We start from the raw sequence: 6,000 nt of genomic DNA, 5'->3' as shown, positions 1-6,000 counted from the left end.
TTACTTTAGAAAAGAAATTTGACTTTATTTACTTTGTTTTAGCAATTTAACTATGATGGACTTTAGTATGATTTTCTCCTCTTTTCTCTTTTATTCCCAGTTGGAGTTTGCTGATCTACTTGGGGTTCTTTAATCTGTGGATTGATATATTATACCATTTTGGAAAATCCTTGACGATTATACCTTCAGTGATGGCTTCTGCCCACTTCTCTTTCCCCTCTCTGTCCCCCTCTGAGTCCAATTACCCATATGCAGTTGTAATGCAGCTCATCCATCTCTGCTTCTTCTGTCTTCCTCAGGGAAGGCCCTTCAGGGATTTGAATGGAAATTCTAGTAGATCACTGGTCAGCCATGAAAGACTGTGGCAAATCCACTTGTGACCTTTGGAGGTTGTATCTTGCTGCTTTAGCACGCATGCCCTGCAGTTTTCAAATGTGGCAAAAATCTTGAGGGACCAATCAGCAGCCCTGTCCTTGTGGGGAAACATTATCTCCCAAGCACACTGCTTCAGGCAGATTTTACTCTGACTTTTAAGGAACACTTGGCCTGGCTCCTCAATTCTCCATGTTCATCCCCACAATGCAGAGAATGTCCTGTGGAAAACACCAACGATGTCGGTGCTTCTCACGTTGTGTGATCTCTCACACCAGCACCAGCCCTGAGTGACCAACCAATACTTCCCCCAGTTTCTCTGCCCCCTCCGTGGGCCAAGTGTGATCATCAGTCCCTGCTGAGAATTAGCAAAAACTCTGCCCTATAAGTCTCTCTCTCTGAAATTCCAATTCATGTAATTATTGTTTCCAAAACTCTATTACACTATTACACCCCCTGGTTTACACAACACACGCTTTGCTTTTTTGTTCAATTAGACATCAGTCCTGAAGTTCTTTTCATCCATAATAAGTTACTTCCTTAATTTTTATAAAAGTTAATAATATATGTTCATGAAACCAGTTATCTCTAAACAGACACTGGCTGGTTCTCAATCTTTCAATACCTGAACCTGTGCAAATGAATATAGAGATATATTTAAATGGAGCCGGTACAAAAGGCTTGAGAACTCCTTCCAAACTAAGACTGATAGCAAAACTGGGGAGGTAGTCAGATAATATGATAAAATAAATATTTTTAAATTGTACACTTTTTCACATGTAAATAGTTGTTTAAATTTTTTTAGTGAGGTAGATCATATTTAGAAAAGATTACATAGAATGTCTGAAGTTTAAACATTAATGTCATATAAACTCTGCAGACTGGACACACACTAATGAATAGACCAGGCAGATATTAGGCTCCCAGTGTGTCCATCCTGACCTTATTTCCCTCCTACCCCAGATGTGACCACTATCAGAAATTTTATAGTTATTCGTTTTGTCGTTACCATCTATCATGTATCACTAAGAAGTGTTCTGTTTAACTTTGCCTCTTTTAACCTTTCCACGAAAGGATATTAATAGAATTACCCTGAATGTGGTCGTCATTGGTTTCTCTGCCTCAGTCTGTTTCACACATGCTGGTGTTTGAGACTGTAGGTCATCCAACTTACCCATCTATTCCAATGCTTATAACATTTGGGCTGTTTCAAGTTTATTTTTTGCTCTTGTGAAAATGCTGCTCCTATAGTTCATGTTTGTTTCCAAATGCCCACATATAACAAATTCTCAACCTGTTGGAGAGAAGTTACTGGGTTGTAGATTATGTGTAATTTCAAACTTAGAGGAAATGCCAATGAGTGTGTGAATAGACCCACCATCTCTGCATGTGATAATTTATTCCATAAGATTAACAAGATTGGAATTGCCTCGTTTATTAATTTTTGCCTATCATTGTACAAGCAGTAGGATTTCCTTATGATTTTTATATTGCTTTTCATTAATTACCATTGCAATTGGGTAGGCACTGGGCCCGTGGTTGCAGTTGAGTCAGTGCTGGGCCCAAGGGTGCAGTTGGGTGGTAGCTGGGCCCTTGGTTGTACTTTGGGGAGGGCTGGGTCCACGGGGGTACTTTGGGGGGGGGGCTAGGCCCATTGGTGCTGTTGGAGAGGGCTAGGACCAAGGGGGTTGTGCCCATGGGTGTACTTGAAGGAGGGCTGGGCCAGTGGGTGCCTTTTGGTGGGGGCTGGGCCGGTGGGTGCAGGTGGGGAAGGGCTTGGCCTGAGGGTTCAGTTGGGGGGGCTAGGCCAGTGGGTACAGTTGTGGTGGGTTGGGCCTGTGGATGCAGTTGCAGGAGGTCTGGGCCCATTAGTGCACATTGTTGGGGCTGGGGCCGTGCGTGCAGTTGGGGTGGGGCAGGCTTGTGGGTGCAATTGCGGAGGTCCAGGATGTGGGTGTACTTTGGTGGAGGCCAGGCGCATGGGCATAACTTGGGGAGGCCAGGCCCATGGGTGCAGTTGGGTGGGGACTGGGCCTGTGGGTGCAGTTGGTGGTGACTGGGCCATGGGTGCAGTTGGGGAAGGGCTGGGCCTGAGAGGGCTGTGCCGGTGGGTGCAGTGGTGGGCGGGTTGGTCCCATGGGTGCAGTTGGGGGGATTGGGCCCATGGGAGCAGTTGGGGGGGTTGGCTTAAGCCAGTCAGCATGGTGCATTTCTGCAGGCCCATTGTTTGGAGGTGCGCATGTGTTTTAAGAACTGTACTAGGGTCAATCTTAGGATTCTTGGTTAGAGTACTGAGGGAAAAGCTTGCCCTAGCTCCCTTTTGTAAAGGAGAAAAAAATAGTTCAAACTGAGTCTGGCATTCAGTATATAAGCCAGTCTTAGGAAAAAAGCTAACTCTGTGCATAAAGGAAGAGAGATGGAAGGAAGATAGACCATTGATGACACCACTGAGCTGTTGAATCAACTGGCCCTTGAATGCTGTCCTGTCGCTGGACTCTTCCCATTTGTGCCAATGCATCCCCTTTATTGTGTTTTCTATTATCTTTCAGTAGATAGAGTGAGCAACCTGTTTTAAGAAAGTGGTTTATTTTCTTCCCCCTGAAGTTTTAGAAATCTCTTTGTCTTTCATGTTATGAAATACTGTAACATAACAGCTAGATCTCTTTCTTCCATCCAGCTAGAATTTTGTGAAGCTTTTTATTCTCATGAATCATTCCTTCACTTATTCATTAAACACCATGTGTCAGAGAGTTTTAGAGTGCACTGAGGATATGGCAGTGAATATCACAAAGACAGAGCAAAGTCCCCATCCTCATGGAGAGACAATACCCAAAAATATATATAATATTATATATATGAAATATAATTTCAGATATTCAGAAGTTTTATGAATCGAAATAAATCTAAGTAGGGAAATGGAGATGATTGTGACCAGGGGAGGGGCGTTGCTACGTGGGTGGGAGGTCAGAGAAGACCTCTCCTAAGAGGTAACATTTGCACAGAGACCTTAATGACATAAGACTCATTTCAGATGTTTGAGAAGAATGGTCTTATAGTACAGTAACTGGCAAGATCTCGAGGCTGGAATCAGTTCCACATGTTCAAGGAATAGAAAGAGAACTAGTGTGATCAGAGGAAAGGGGATGGAGAAAAAGTGGTAGGAGCAATGAGACAGGCAACCAGAGGTCAGCTCATTAAAGGTTTACAAGCCATACTGAGGAGTTTAAATGTTATCGTAAGACTGATGGGGAAGCCATGGGGACAAGAGAGAGTGAGCGAGCAGGGAAATGACAGGATCAAATTTGTTTTTAAAAGAATAATAAAACATTTGAGGGAACTGACAGTGTAGGGAACTGACAGTATTCAATACTGAGCGGGAAGAGTGGAAGTGAGGAATCGTCAGGAGACGCTGCAGGTGAGCAAGGAGGCTGGTTTGTATTTGAATGACAGGGCAGAGATAATACACGGAGAGTCTGGATACATTTTGAAGCAGGGATCACAGGATTTGCTGTGGCTAGTACATTTTGTGTGAGATGCAAATGTTAAGTTTGAGCTGTCAAATATTAGAGGGCTGGCCTGTGGCTCACCTGAGAGAGTGCAGTGCTGATAGCACCAAGGCCACGGGTTCGAATCCTATATAGGGATGGCCAGTTAGCTCACTGGCTGAGCGTGGTGTGGACAAATATTAGAGGAAGAGAGAAGGCAGGGATGGCCTCATGGTTTTTGGAATGAGCAGTTTGAAAGAAGTGATTGCTATTTACCAAAATGGGGTGGGGGACCTAGCGGGGAAGGTGTGGGACAGGAGATGAGAAGGAAGCAGATTTCAGATGTGCTGAGTTTGAGATGATTATTTGACATTTAAGTGGAGATGTCAAAGAGGCTGTCTGAGTCTCCGTTTCAGCGAGAGGTTAAAACTAGAGATATAAGTTTGGGGGTCATTGGCATATAGGTGGTGTTTAAAGCTATGAGACTAAATGACACCAATGTCAGAGGTAGGGTCCGAATGGGGGACCCAATAGTCATCCTCAATCTGCCCAGTCTTCTTATCAAGTTCTTAATTCCACCACAGAAAAGAATTCAAGGGCAAAGTCACAGTATAAAGTGAGAACTAGTTTAATAAAACAGAGAAGAAATATAGGTTCCATAGAGAGTGCAACATAGCTCCAGAGACTGAGCAGGGCCCACACCAAGCCTAACATAAAAGTAAGTTCAGGGGCCGAGCCCGTGGCGCACTCGGTAGAGTGCTGCGCCGGGAGCACGGCGACGCTCCTGCCGCGGGTTCGGATCCTATATAAGAATGACCAGGGGGAGTTTCAAGATGGCGGCAGCTGCGGCGGCTGGCGCGGAGTAGCTGAGGTGGAAAAGGTGGCCACTGGGCCTCAGGCAGCCGGGAAACTTGTGGACCTTCCTCTGGCCATCTCTTAAGGGAGGACTGCTGCTGCTGGCCGGTCGTGGGGGCTCAACGCCACTTTGCCCCCGGCAGGAGAGGCTGCCTCATTTACAGGCAACAGCTTTGAAGTGTGGAGCAGGAAAAGAACTGATTCTTAGCTGCAAAAGTGAGTCTTGAAACAGGGAACACGGCGCCAGGGCTGCTGTGGATGCAGCCAGGATCCCGGAGGCTGGGGCCGCACTGAAGGCGGACAGCTGCCCTATCCAGGATTCGAGGTTTCAAGCCGGCATTAAAGAAGACTCCTGGGAGCGCCCGAGCGGCGCCGCGACTGAACAGCCCGAGGCGGCAGCGCCGAGAACACGGAAGGCAACAAACCAGAGACAGAGCGAGCGCCCGACCTGGCACAGCACTGTGAGTGATCCCTGGCACAGCTCTGTTCGGGGGGTGGATGCCCACGCGGCTCCCTGCCTGCACCACCAGGCCACTCACTGCCCCGGTGCTGCCTCCATTTTCCCAGGTGCGGGCAGCTCCGCCCTGCTCGGCCATCACTGAGCCCATTTGCTTGGCCTGGCGCAGGGCTTTCCGGACCCTGCGGGCCGACCTCCTCTCCCACTCCCTCCACGGTTCTCTGGCAGGGCTGGGGGTGTGGGGCGTCCCGACCAGTTTTGGGAGGGCTAGGAAGTACGGGCGGGCCGACTGTCACTCCACCACACCCTGGACTCCGGCCCCGGTAAATTTCCTGTTACTGGGAGGCAGATACCATCTCTGCGACCACCAGTTTGGAAAAAAGCCTAACGAATTTCTGGTTGGGAATAGTGTGGTAGGAGAGTTCCCAGGTCCGCTTGAACCTGCCGGAGAGCAGGCTGCAGGCGGGCACTAGACTCGGTTTATACCGGGGGGATACAAAGGCGAACAAGACCCGAGAAAGATCTACACAGTGCTACAAAGGCACCGAGAGAGACCGGTCGTCTGTGCCTAGCAGAAACCTGGTAGACTTCCTGGGCGAGGCGGTGCTGAGCAGGGTCTTGAAGGCCCAGCTGATAGACGAGGGGTGCAGAAGACACGCCCCAACCCAGCACAGTGTGCACAGAGTGGGGAGACGTGCGGCCAGGGAGGCAGAGACTCGACAGAAACCATACACCCGGTGGGGTCGCCACTGCACGATCTAACAGCCTGGGCCAGAGCACACGGAACGGGGAGAAGTCCTGTACAGAAAGTGAAAGCTCAACAGAGATCAC

The sequence above is a fragment of the Cynocephalus volans genome, chromosome 1 (genome assembly GCF_027409185.1).
Source record: "Cynocephalus volans isolate mCynVol1 chromosome 1, mCynVol1.pri, whole genome shotgun sequence".
In the NCBI taxonomy this organism is placed as follows: Eukaryota; Metazoa; Chordata; class Mammalia; order Dermoptera; family Cynocephalidae; genus Cynocephalus; species Cynocephalus volans.
This window is presented reverse-complemented; position numbering follows the sequence as displayed.